This window comes from Camellia sinensis, chromosome 10 (assembly GCF_055761805.1).
Source record: "Camellia sinensis isolate YWXY chromosome 10, ASM5576180v1, whole genome shotgun sequence".
Classification (NCBI taxonomy): Eukaryota; Viridiplantae; Streptophyta; class Magnoliopsida; order Ericales; family Theaceae; genus Camellia; species Camellia sinensis.
This window is the reverse complement of record NC_138970.1, coordinates 70,008,403-70,023,225: the sequence shown is the minus strand read 5'-3', so window position 1 is coordinate 70,023,225 and position 14,823 is coordinate 70,008,403. Positions and strand designations below refer to the sequence as shown.

The 14,823-nt window shown below is 35.6% G+C and overlaps 1 long non-coding RNA gene across 1 annotated transcript; it reads left to right on the top strand.

The window, feature by feature from the left end:
• Positions 1-460: 460 nt before the first annotated feature.
• LOC114257004 (uncharacterized) lies at positions 461-1,908 on the top strand. Its single transcript, XR_003627397.2, has 2 exons — positions 461-624; positions 1,402-1,908. It is a non-coding gene; the product is annotated as an uncharacterized LOC114257004 (long non-coding RNA).
• Positions 1,909-14,823: the final 12,915 nt, after the last annotated feature.

Sequence of the window (14,823 nt, the reverse complement as noted above, 5' to 3'; positions counted from 1 at the left end):
GACCCGGTCGTTACATATATATTACTTATTGGCGACTAAAAAAAATTAGTCGCTAAATATCATCATAGGCTACTAAAAAAAATATTAGTCGGCATTAGTATAGATTTTAGGCTGCTAATTTTTTTTTAATTGTCTTATAATACTTTTTGCTGACAAAAGAAAAATTAGTCGCCAAATAGTAGCCAGATTTTTAAGGAATTTTTTTGGCGACCAAAACGTTTTGTCGGCAATTATTATGTTTTGGTGACTAAAAAATAATTAGTCGTTGTATACTCATTTTTTCCGACCAAAAAAAATTTTGTCGCTAAATTACTACCTTTTGGAGACTAATATTTTAGTCGCCATTAATTAAGATTTGGCTACAAAATGATTTAGTCGTTATATATTAACATTTGCCGACAAATAAAACATTCAGTTGGTAATTTAGTTGCTAAATTTTTTAGAGAGTGAATTAATATTTGCGCCCCTAACCTCTTTGTGTGTACACAAACATAGAAGCTCTCTCTCACACAGATCAATCACCAGCAAACCTCACCTCAGAGCATCTTCAGCACCGTCGGTCCCCATTCGCTGCAAATTAGCACCGCCACAGCGGCAAATCAACATCGCCATTGCCGCAAACAGGTTTTCTCTCTATCTCACTCTCGGTCTCTCTCTCTTTCTCTCTCTACCCCTTCTTCTATTTCCCTAACTGTGAACTCTTGCTCTAGGATTTTTTATTCTAACCGTTCAGTATAATTTTGTCTTTATTTCTGAAATGAGTTTGGTTGAAGTGGTATGATTTTGAGAGTTTTATGGGTTTGATTTTAGGGTTTGATACCTTTTCCCCTCTTTTTTTCTTTCTCTCTCATTAGTTTCAATGCCCTAATCCATTGATTGTGTATGCATTTGCATGAATATGTAATCTCATGTGTTCTGATTATCTTAATTGAAATTTGATGATCTGATTGCAATAGTAAATAATCTATTTGCTTCCCTTTGATGATTATTTCTCAGATTTTGGGCAATACCCATCAAGTCATACATTGTGTTTGATTTATTTTCACTTCTTAATTGCTCACTAAAATAGTCTCTCAGCATTGTCAAAAAATGAAGGTCTAAAATTTAATGTTATTTCAAGGTTCAAATCGTTAAATGCTTGACCTAATTAGAATATAATTTCGTACACTTGTGAGAAATTTCAAAAGCATAAATTTGTTTCTAAACTGTATGATGAGTGATAAGCTGAGAGTCATCATAAATCTATATCTAAATCTGTTTCAAAAGCATAAATCAATTTCAAAGAATATAATTTTGTGCCACAAGTTTGGTTTTTTGAAAGTATGTGTTAATGTTGGTAATACATTCATGAATCATTTGGCAATCACTTACCCAACTTTGGATCTTTGTTGCATGAAGTAGCAGCTGGGGTAGGGGTGGGAACAGAGGCTGGAAAGTGTGGGCTCATAGAAGTGTTTGGGAGTGCCTATGAGAGCATTTATACATTATATAATATATTAATACATTGCAAGAAATCTTTTTTTTTTTTTTTACTTGTAATATATCTGAATATGAAAAATAGTGCTGACCGATGTCAACTGTAAATTGTTTATTGTAAATATAAACAATATAATGTAAATACATAGTATTAGAATCAATTTGGATTACATTTTCCCATCATAGTTGGGAACACAGTTTCTTGATGGGAACATGATTATTGTAACTAGATTCTTGCTCTGACTTGTGGAATTGCGATTTTGGAGTAGATTCATGATGTTCCTGCAAATAACCTTTGGATGCGTTATAAGCTCACTGTAATGGTTTAGATTCGACCCATGTCTATCATATTTTATTGCGATGTACAGTTTAAATGGGTCATACAATTTCATTTATCGAAAATAAATATATGTCATACAGGTTCATCGGTCTTGTTGGTGCCTTTTCCTAATGGTTTTGGATGCCTTTTTTATTTTATTTATTTAAATGCGAGTGCTCATATCCTTTTTGTGCATAAGTAACTTAAATTTAATGTCCTTGCCTTTCCTTCTTTCTTTCTTCTTTTTCATTTGTAATCCTCTTAGCTTATTTCACTTCATGGTAGTGCCTTTCAATTTTACACTATAATAGTCTTCAGCATACATTCCCTATGATGAAGTGAAGGTTCAATTTACAATTTTAGTCTTTTAAATTGAAATATCATTCGTGTAGATATGTTTCAGTAATAGGATGGAAAAATTGGAAGATCATTTTAAAATTGATGGGTTCTACTTTGAAACAGTTGATTCTTGGTTGATTGCTTGCAAATGATGCTGTTTACAATGTTTTTGTCCATTGCCAAAAACAAAACTGAGGTAAAAGATGCTATATAATCATGCTTTTGCGCAATAAATTGGGGCTTGATGTCATTTTGGCGGGATTCAAAAAGTCAATTTGGGTACTTCAAGTTGTACTGCCATTTGTAGATTGCAATATTATAAAATTGAAAATCCTAGTTCTGTTTGTTCGTCTCCCTTTTTTTTATATGTTGTTATGTTATTTTGCCCTTAACTGATTCAAATCTCTTTTTTATTTTGTTTTATTTCTTTTTATTGCGACTATGACAACAAATATCTAAGATTGGTAAATGTTTTTGGATAATTTGAGGAGGAAAATTTAGTTGTAGATCTATAGGCGTGTAAAGGGTGTAATATGACAGTACCCGTTTCATGAAGGGGGTATCTATATCAAAAAACACACCAAACAACATAATCATAACTTTATTGAATCGTAAGTACATTTTAACCTATTATATCATAGACTTCTAAGTTAAATGTTACAATATCGCTTGTTGAGGAAATTAAATTGTTACTGCAACATTGAATAGAAGTAAGTATAACATTAATCATGACAAAAGGAAAAGATACATTAAACTTTTAGCACTGGATTAAAAACCCCAAGTCCCCTCCTCCTCCGACCCCAACTAAAAAATGAAAACATCCAAATCCTCATACTCAATGGAGACTAGAAAATATGCAAATTACCATAACGAAATCCTCTCAATTTTAAATCCTCCAACACTAATAATATCCAACCTTTCTGCTACAGGCTGTGTTTGAACTTCAGTTTTCTACTTTTTCTTTACAATCACCATGGAACTCAACTCCTCATACTGCAAACAGAAAATGGAAGGGAATTGTGAAACTTGTTTGCCTTAACTACACACCTATTTTTGCAAACAGAAAATGGAAGGGAATTGTGAAACTTGTTTGCCTTAACTACACACCTATTTTCTTCTTCTTCTTCTTCTTCTTCTTCTTCTTCTTCTTCTTTTTTCAGTTTTTTTTTTCCTTCTAATTCTTCCACCCTCCCAAATCTCCACCCACAAATTCCTCTAAAAATTTGAGATCCAAACATAGCCTAATTAGACCTAGGGAAGAGGCTACAATGCTGCAGTAGATGACCTCTACTGTCAGCAATTACCTTCGGTCACCGGCGACAATCTTTGACTTCCAGTAACTACCTTTGACCTCTGGTTGTTTCTAACTACCAACAATTATCTCTAATCTCAGACAACTTTTGGTGATATTTTTTTGACCATTTTCTAACAAAAACAAATGTTCATCTTCACCATTTGACTACTACCACCACGTCCTTAGTTCTAGTACCAACAAGAGACAAAGAGAGAAGGGGGATGAGGAGGAAAAATAAAATTTTATTATAAAATATTTCACATTAGTCTTCAATATCATAGATCAATACAAGATGAACAAAAAAAATTTTAAAAATTCTCTATAATTTAAAATACATACACATTCATACAAAAATTACAGTTTGACCATCGTAACAAAATATATTGAGAATTTTATTTTTGTCAATTTAAAATTTAAACTTTTGATTTGTTTTCAATCTAAACCATTTGTTTATTTTTGTCAAATAAAATTAACAAAAAAAATATTTTATTCATTAAATTCAATATAAGTATATATATATAAAATGTTTAAAATATAATTTTTGTTGAATTTATTTACTAAAATATTATTTTTCATTGATTTTACTATGCAGAAACAGACAAATGAATTACATTAAAAATAAATTAAAATTTTAGAGTTTAAATTGATATAATTTAAAATTTTATTTTATTAGTCAAACACAAATTTATTTTGTGGGAATTACTATTCAGGCCATAAGACCAAGTGTTTGGGGTATAACTTTTTTTGTGAATTTTTACACAGAAAAAGTTGCACTCACCACCCTTTTGTAATTATTTTTTCTACCTGCCACTGTCAAGTAATTTTCTCTTTATTTACTTACTTTTTTGTAAATTTTTCATTTACTTTATATTTTAAAAAAAGTACAAATTATAAATGCACCATATGAGATTTGTTTAAAATACGGATTGACTATTGCAGTTTGGAAAATTACAAATATTCCCTTGTTAGAATTTTTTATTTAATAGAATTAACTGAAAAAATGAAATTCCTTATTGCTCTCCTATACAATAGTAGAATTATTTAAATTATTAATTAAAATATTTTTTTGACATGCCTAGGTAAATCACTACAACAAAAAAGGGTTTTTACAACACCAAATGCACGTCGTGGAAACGATTCTACAACTCACAAGGTAAAGCCGTGCTATAACCAATCATGGAAATCCATTCATTTCAACGACATGTCGTAGTACGCTGTTAAAAACCCTTTAACAACGTATCTTGTGCGTCGTGTTTGACTTTTCTACAACTATTTTTGCACGCCGTTAATTCAATGGACAAACCATGACGTTCATTATTAGTCGTTGAATATTTAATACAATGACCTATTTTGCCTGCCGTAGATAGCCCAAGTTTCACAGCATTTTTTGCATGCCGTAGAATATGTCTATTTTAAATATATAAAAAAATCAGTAGGTTTTATTTCACCTGTTCTGTATAATCTAAGAAAACATTACAAACAAGCTTCACAAATATATATATATATATAAGCATTAATCAAACACCAAAATATTGTTTCAAACATCCATAAAAAACTATCCATAAGTTCTAAATATCGAAAAACTATCTATACATTCCAAACCATCTAAAAACTATGTTTCTAAACATAAAAAACTATTCCTAAGTTCGAAAGCGTCCAAAATGTTCTAAATCATCCAAAAAAAATTATCATTAAGTTCTAAACCATACAAAATTTATCCAAATATCTTCGTGTGAGTGCATCATCATGGGCTGATTTAATTGCATCAACACTTGGCTTGTGTCCTTCATATCTTTGTATTAGGAAATTCCTAGCAGCTTCAATTTCGTCTTCAGAAGCTTCTTTACTTATTCCAAGTCATTTATAAGGGTCTCTTATATTGATTCTAGGAAGTATAACTTCACTTGACAAAGCAATTACAGAAATTTCATAAATTCAAGATTGCACAAAATACTGTAATGCCTAGCATGCTTCAATAGAAAACCAAATGCAGAGCGATAATGTAGATAAATAGTGTGTGGGTGATTTTCCGATCACACTGCCAAACAGGTACCCAGCTGGAGAGCACCGGCAGAATAGATTAGGCCCGAACGACCTGCAACAGAAAGAGAAGATTCCGGTGGTGGCTCGTCTACCCGGGGGTGCTCCGACGATCAAGTCAGTACTCCATATCTCTCAAAGATAACCAGTAGTGCTTAACTCACTAGACAGAATATCAAAAGACATACCTTAGACCCATGGGGGTGCCTCCCTTTTATAGCCAACATAATCCTAGTCCCAATAGAAGTCTAGCTCTAATGGACTTAGGATTACTGCTAATCCTGGACTCCCAGTAGGATTGGGATAAACTCTCTAAGAGTCTTTATCTTTACCCAAACTGAAGTCTTCTCCCATTTTAGGACTCTTGTCCCTTATCCACTTATCTCAGATTCCGGTATCTTCAGAGATAACCTTGGCCTTGCCGAGATAACCTCGGTCTCATGGCCAGGACACGTGGCACCTCGGCCACGTGTCGTTATTCAAAATTTATGTCCCCACAACTGTCTCCTAGGTTCTATTACCTCGGCATCCTGAGGTAATGGAACCTATATCATTTCTTCCATTTAGCACATCGGCTAAGCTCGCTCCATTAATTGTTGCCGAAGTCAGAGCTCGTCGGCTCAATATGACCAAGACCTATAGTCTGCTTTCATCAATGTTTTGGAACTAACAACCAAGCTTTGTTCCAGTTTCTCAGCCGAAACCGTCCTTCTAGCTGAGGTATTTGCTTTATTGAATCAAGAACTCCAAGAGTGTCATCACGCGTGAAAGTTGTCACGCACTGCAACCCAACCATTTTAGCCATGCGTCTTTCCCTCACTGGATTGTACTTTGTTTTTCTTTTTGAAGTAATGTAAACTCTTTACATCGCCGATGTGCCTTTAATTCAACTCTTTTGTTTTGAATGCTTATATGTTTGCCTTGTATGCTTCCGTACTTAGAATATTTTGCATATCTTTAATATGCACTTCAATCCTTGTGCAACCTTCTCGGGGTGACACACCTCGTTTATACAAACTGATGATATACCTCGACAAGTACCCAAGTACCTTTCTTGGCACAACCTTGGTTTCCACTTGTAAATTTTTCACAAAATTTCAACAAGTGCTAAATATTATCTCGGTTTAACTTTAACTTGTAAACTTTTCACAAGTTTCAACAAGTGTTAAACATCATATTGGTTTAACTTGTAAACTTTTCTCAAGTTTCAACAAGTAAACATCATATCGGTTTAACTTCAACTTGTAAACTTTTCTCAAGTTTCAACAAGTGTTAAACATCATCTCCGTAAGCTCTTCTCTTCTCGGACTTAATCATCTAGGCCGAGATCTTGTCTTCTGGGATCTGGGATCTGAGATCTGGAATCCGGGATCTGCTTACTTGGGCTGAGCTCTTGTCTTCTCATATCCAGTGTTATCTTGGCTTCGCTACGGCGAACCATTTCTCTTCTCTGGTTTTGACGCCTTTGTCCCCGGCGTGTCCTCCTCGGCTCTGGCATACTTTTCTATCCTGGCCATCAGCTTCTCCATGCTTTTCGGCAATGTCTTTGCCAGTGATTTTCGAAGCAGGCAGTCATCCTTCAAGCCATTTTTAAATGACACGACCACCACCTCTCAATTGCATCCTGGTATTCGGTTGAATACCTCATAATACCTTTTGGTATAGGCCCTAAGGCTTTCATCCTCGCCGATCTTCAGGGCCATTAGGGCGTCCACCCTCAATGGCTGTAGCTTGTTTGTCACGAACCTGGCCACAAACATCTCGGCCAGGCCTTCCCAGGTTTTCACAGTTCCTCTTGGCAACTTGTGAAACCAATCCAATGCAATTTCTCCGAAGGATGAGGGAAACACCTTGCAGAGCAACGGCTCGTTCCCGGTGCACAACGCCATCGAGTTCAGGTACAAGCCGACGTGAAAGTTCGGGTCCGACTTACTGTTGTATATCTGGAACCTCGGCATACTGAACCTTTTCGGGGGCTCAAATTTGTCCAATTCTACCCAGAACGGTGTCCTCGGCTCGACAAGAGAGGTTACCTCGTCATCTTGTCACTTTCTCTGGAGGTAATCCCTCAGATCCTCCTTGGTTCGTCCAAGAGCTCGGCTATCTCCAAATTTCAGCCTCTTTGGTGCACTACTTCCAGTGTCATTGCGAGTCCTTTTGGACCTCCCTCCATTGGTCGTGTCGAAACAGAGTTCCTTCCCCTGAACATGCCGATGTTCTTTGGGGTCAACTTCCTAGGTGCGATGCGTCCTCCGTGAATCTCCCCCTCTTGATTCTCCTCGCCCGACCTCCCTTGAAGGCCGGTGAGACTGTTCCTTGGTCCTATCGTGCTGAGGAGTCGTAGGAGTTGTCTTCTGCCCCCTTGCCTGGGCATCTTTCTTGCCTGCTGGAATCGGCGTATCTTGTGACGGGAATGATGGCTGCATGACGTTGTTCTGTATCATGAAATTGACAACCGTTTGCAGGTCCGCCAATTTGTTCGTCATTCCCCTTATCTCGTCGTCCCTTCGTAAGCATCTTTCTTTCCATACCTGGAGGTCGTCCTCGTTATAATACTCGCTTCGATCTGATTTCTTCGGCACGTCGCCCTCCTGGCCGATGTCTTCTTCTCTGTGATTCTTATCACGAGTTTCTTCGTTGTAGTTGTCTTCTTCGACGCCAAGGTCAATATGTTTCCCACTCTCAGTAGGGGTGTCGTCCCCAACCTTCTCTTTCGGTCTGTCGTGGGCCATCTATTCTCCTTCCGTTCCCACAGACGGTGCTAAATTGTGTGGGTGGTTTTTCGACCACACTGCCAAACAGGTACCCAGCTGGAGAGCACCGGCAAAACAAATTAGGCCCGAACGACCTGCAATAGAAAGAGAAGATTCCGGCGGTGGCTCGTCCACCCGGGGGTACTCCGATGATCAAGTTAGTACTCCATATCTCTCAAAGATAACCAATAGTGCTTCACTCATTAGACAGAATATGAAAAGACATACCTTAGACCCATGGGGGTGCCTCCCTTTTATAGCCAACATAATCCTAGTCCCAATAGAAGCCTAGCTCTAATGGACTTAGGATTACTGCTAATCCTGGACTCCCAGTAGAATTGGGATAAACTCTCTAAGAGTCTTATCTTTACCCAAATTGAAGTTTTCTCCCATTTTAGGACTCTTGTCCCTTATCCGCTTATCTCAGATTCTGGTATCTTCAGAGATAACCTCGGTGTCATGACCAGGACACATGGCACCTCGGCTGGCACTTCGGTGACACCTCGGCCACGTGTCGTTATTCAAAATTTATGTCCCCACAAATAGTAATAAAGTTTGACATACAAATAGTATACACCAATAGATAAAGAAATCAAGATTTATGCAAATGCAAATAGCATAAAACATTATCCCTTCTTTTTCTTGGTAAATTACCCAAAAAGAGGGGTAGCTAAGGATTGGATGCCTTATTTTGACTTTGGCTTGAGTTCTATCAGTTTGTGGTTTGGTTTTAAAATTAGCAGAACTCTAAACAAATAAATACTTTAGGGAAAAAAAAAAGACAACAACAACGCTGAACACGTAAATATCCAACATGCACTAGCACCACAACAATACTACTATGCATACTCAGTTGCATTTTTTATTGAAGAAGAACAACAACAAAGTTCTTAATGTACAACACAGTCCATGAAAATCGATAAATTTGCCAAATCAAAGATGAAAATTTGCCAAAACATAAAATGAATTAATCCAAAAATTCAAACCAAGACAAAAATGGGGAAAGGGGTACAAGATTTTGTGATTTGGTAGTTCTATGCTCTTTCACAAGAGAGGAAAGAAATAATTCAACAAATGTAAGAGGAGAGAGAAACATAGGGAAATTGGTTTAGTGGTGGTGGTCATCGTAAGTTGGTAAATCTAAAATGGTGGAAATTAAGATGTGTCTATTGGCATAATTCTAACACTTAAGTTTTTTTCCTCTATTTTCAGCAAAATTTAAGATTCACAAACACAACCAAAGTCATAGTCATATGATCATTATCCATATGGTCCAAAAACTAAACATGTGATACCTGCAATCCTGATGACCTCTCTGCTGCCACCTTGCTAATTTGTAGCAAACTAGTCCAGGTCTATCATAATTGCAGAGAACACCACATATCATATGCTTTCAAAAATTCAATCATAGCATAAGAAAAGTTTAGTGCTCAGTTAAGCATATAAAATCTCTGCAATTAAGTACAACAATTAATTCAAAGCAATAATAGCATAAGAAAAGTTTAGTGCTCAGTTATACATATGGATATCCTATGCTATCTATGTTTGGAAAAGTATATAAATGACATAATCAGTTAGTCCCACGTACAAGGGGACAACAAACTTACTAATAGTATATGATTAAGATCTTTTTTGCCTCATGTGTGTGTAGTATTGGGTTGTCATGCCCATCATTTATTCAATATCATAGTGATATAGTTGTATAGTAGCTAGGTACATCTCATCAATTGTACAGGGACACATCCATAGATAAATTCACAACCACTAAAATTGCTATGAGCACACTGGAAACAACATAAAAATAAGAGAAAAACACAGTAGAATGGGACAAACCTTCTATATGGGAGAATGGGACTAACCTTCTGTATGGGGGAAGCTTCTGTGTGCAAACCTTCTATGCGACAAAACTAAGATTTGTCACATAGAAAAATAGTAGAATGGGACAAGCTTTTTGTATGGAGAAGCTTTAGAAGATTCATACAAGTAGCTGATGTTGATAATCGATCAAGAGCCTCTTCAGAAGCATTACCAGCAACCCTAAGAGAATACTCAAAAAAGGGCTATCACCTCTGTATGTAGAACAAAGGCTCAAGGTAATTAAATCCAAGCAAAGGTCCTTGAGAACACCCAGTAACAAACTTGAGACAGAAAACACAGAACCAGAAAAGAAAACAAAGATATTTGGTTACTGTTCCATCCAAAAGATCTTGAAGCCCTAACAGCTACCTACATAAACTACATGACTACATAGAGAGTGCCATGTATGGTGGCAAACTCTTTAAAGCGCTCAACTTTTATTTGAGCAAATTCATGAACTAATTCACCTCAAGTCCAGTGGAATAAAATTTAAAAAGAAAAATGTCGTATAACATTAAAGAGAATTGGCTAAAACATTTCAAAATTGGTTTGAAAATAACACTAGGATGATGCACACACTCAGCATGTCAGCAAAGTACTTAGAGCCCTTATAATTATTTTTGAAGAATACACCTATTTCTTCGTGGCAAAGAAGGGTATTAATTGTAGGAGCCCTTAGTCTAGCCACAAATCTATGCGTGTGCTATTCATGTTTAGTTTTGAAGAATACACCTATTTCTTCATGGCCAAGAAGGGTATTAATTGTAGGAGCCCTTAGTCTAGCCACAAATCTATGCGTGTGCTATTCATGTTGAAAAAAGAACACAATAAACATTTAGTGTCGCTGGAGCATCACAAATACTGGAAATTACGAAACAAGGATGCCTTTTGAAGAGAAAGTTAGAAGTTGACATATAGATAATGAAATGCCCTACATACCCTTATACAAATTCACCATACATAACATCTCATACACGGTCCCATAAATGTGAGTTTCTCATTTTGGCAAACCTCCAGGGAACACTGGAAATTATTAATACCCCAATTGGCTAAAGGAAATGAGGCTGAAATTGGGTCAAAAAATTGACATTGGGGTTCTTAATTCTATCTCAATTACTTGAGGCATCAAAAGAATTGTATTGCTAGTCTGTAAGCAATTCGATGAAAGAATGGACACTTTTTAAGGGAAACCTTGAAATCTCAACTCTAAAAGCATGAAATTTTTAAACATAGTTGGCAATGCAAAAAAAAAAAAAAAAAAAAAAGCTCCTGTTGAGAGTCACCCATAAACAAAATGTTATGTGACTACAGCCCCTAAAAATCTATGAATGATTTTTGTTTATGTTTTTATAAATAAAAGTCAACATTATTTTTGAAAAGCATGAAGACAATGCTAGCAAATACAAAGAAAAAAAAAAATCAACAGAAGAAGAGGTGGGGGGGGGGGGATACTCTCTACACAAAGGCTCAAAATCTCTTGGGCTAAGTTTTGCACTTCCATTTTTTCTAACCCCTCAGTAAATTCAAGTTCCTAGTGTAAACATTGATCACCACCACAAACATGCTTAACCACTTTTACCAAGGACAGTTTCAAGTTTAAAACAATTTTCTTGTCCAATTTACCATTAAGAGTTATCTATGTAAATCAAGTACCATCAATTTACTAACTTAGCAATTCCACAGAAACAGACTCAAGTCAACATATCGACTCAGAAAGGTTTTATCCCAATTGTTTTTTTTTTTGGTTTCCCAAGATTGAATCAGTCGCAAAGAAAAACACATAGATAAATATACTTGAAAAGAAGAAGAAGAAGAATTAACAGAAAGATATAAAGTTGAGAAAACAAACATACAATAGGAGTACAAATTGGATTTGGTTCTAAGGACATACACTAAGAACATAGCTAAATACATTGTGGCTGCTATGAAACTATTGCACCAAGTATAACATTATATATAACCCACAAATCAGAGAGTTTAGGAAATAAATTATAGATGATAAACTTACCTAAAAAATTTCATCTGATTTTCCATGGAAAAATTATTGAGAATTGCCCAAAGCATATCAATGACATAGTGCTCCTGTCAAAAGAAATGATAAGTAGCTGTCAACTACAAAAATATGAAAGCTTAAAGTAGCAATACTAAAAAATTCATCATAAAAACAGATAAATAAAAAACTTAATCTTGATCATAATTTGTATTCCTTCGACTTTTTAAAAACCCCATAGAGCAGTATACCACGCGTTAGTCAAAAATGAGTTGTTAAGGTAGCAAGATTAAGAGGTCTTAATCCAGACCCCGCACTATAAATTACATGCTATTCGTTTCCAATTTAGAAACAGAACTAGCAGAGGAAATAGTTTTCTTTCCAATAAAAGATAGAACATAATGAACAAGAAAAAAGAAGATCATCTAGTTAAGCCCAAATCTGCATACTAGGAAACAATAGACGACACTAATAACGGACTTCCCAACATAAAGTTATTCCCAAAATGAAACTTTCTTAAAACGGCAAGATCACTAATTTGAAGGCCTAAACGAAGGAATTTGGCTAAAATCCACCGTTCATCATCGCCAAGAACGGCAATGACTTTGATTTAAAACGTTGTTTCTAATCAAACTACCAAATTTGAGACAATTCCTTAACATAACGCCTAAAAACAGCCCTTGCTTCTCCAGCTTTTCCCTCATTCCTTTTGTCCATGTCTCGGGCCTGACAAAACACAACATGACGGTCGAAGAAGCAGAAACACTAAAACACAACAATTAGTGCAAATAATGTACCAACCTTCCATTTAAATCTATCATCTAACATGCTCCTTTGAGCTTCTATCCGCCTGCCAACATACCCTAAAGTCATGAAACCCATCAACTTAGGACACTTTTCAAGTTTAGAATATGCAAATGCAACTTCAACCGAAAAAATTAGTTTCAAGTGTCATAAACTAACATGTATCCCATAGATTTAAATAACATAATTTAAATCATGCTTTTCTTACCAATTCACTTAATCATGCCTTTGAACACTTAAGAACAAATAACACAAAGGTAATAATTTTCAGCATTTTTCTTTTAGAATAACATGCCAAAAGAATGGATTTGTAAACCATTTAGGATCTCTTTAGGTTCTAAAATTTGAACACAACATAGAACACATCCACTTTTATTTCAAATTTTCTTTTATTAGTTGAATAACATAATCATAGATTTATCTATAGGCCATTTACTAACGGTTTTAAAGAAAAATACGAGCTCATACCAAATGAAGTAAAATGATCACGATATTTTTACTGGAGATATTTTAATAAGTTAGGAAGATATTTCAAGAAGAACTTTAGAGCTAAAAATCACTTTATGATGGAGAACTCATTTTTGGAAGAAGACTGGTATATTCAAACAGTGAGTTCAGCAGACTCCAACACAGGAAGGCTGAGTTAGAAAAAGGGAATAGAGGCATCAAACGATGTCCAAACTAAGTGAGACTAGAACCATTGGAAAGGTATTTGAGTTAAGGATATTTTATTAGACGGATAAAAAGTCTAAAAATCATATCAAGGGGGTGAAACTATAGATTCAAACAGTACAGGTCTGTTCTTGTCGTGTTTTCGAAAAATGATCATAACTCTCTCAATAATTAATATTTTTCAGTGATTCTTCTGTACATATAAAGGTATCTCATATATCTAACATTTGGCACTGGCTTCACTCCATAACGAGCTTTTTAGAAAAAATGGCATAGAAACAAAGTGAGGGTTAACTGCTACTCCCAGAAATTTGTAGGATCCAACCATAAAGAAATCAAATAATACCTGTTGTCACTAACATCATAATTAATAAATAAACATGGAGGAAAATAGAAAATCGTGCCTGAACTCACTTTGTTGTCTAGCAATCATGTGATTAGGTTACTTTACACTAAAAAATGCAACTGAACAATACAACCAAGGTTTAATGTCTGCAATAAAATTGGGAAGAAAAATCAATCAAGCAGAGATAAAGAAAGGGAAAAAAAGAAGAAGAAAGAATGACAAAATTCTATGAGTTAGGCTGAAAGGATTTTTGGTTAAGTTTCCTCACCTCAGTATTTCAACATCTGTGTTTCCTAGAGGATAGGTTTTTCTATTTACTCCTTGTTAGGTCCCTACTTGTTGCCAATTCCGCGAACAAGCTTGGTTTAATTGAGTTGTAATTTTTCCTTGTTTTTGGTCTTCCCGCTCGAGCAGCCAAAACTGCACTCGAGCGAAGTTCTCACACTCTCAGTAGTTTGGCTTATCTACAAAAATACTGAGAGGTGTGTTTTTATGCTCGAGCGTAGACCCTGTTTAGAGACACGCGTATTAGTGACGTCGCTCGAGCGGCCTTTCCTGCGCTCGAGCGGGGATCGCTGATCTGTTTGCTATAAAAGCTATGTTTCGGTCAGGTTTTAGGGTACGGCTTCCAGATCTTCTTTGAGGGCATTACGGTTTTCTTCTGGAGCAACTTTGCTAGTTTCTTTGATGTTTGTTGAGTATTAAACTCATGGTTTGACAAGTATACATCAAAGAGTCGATCAATTATTCAAATACAAGAGTATTCTTCTTCGGTGGAATCCGAATATTCAAGCGTAGAGTATTCAAAGGAGTTCAAAGTTGTGAGTAGTCATTGATTCGACATGGATGTTGTGGATTCAACATCAAGCTGATCAATTTCGAGACAAAGACGGTAATGAAAGAGATATAAATTGTTGAAGACAAATTGATTGT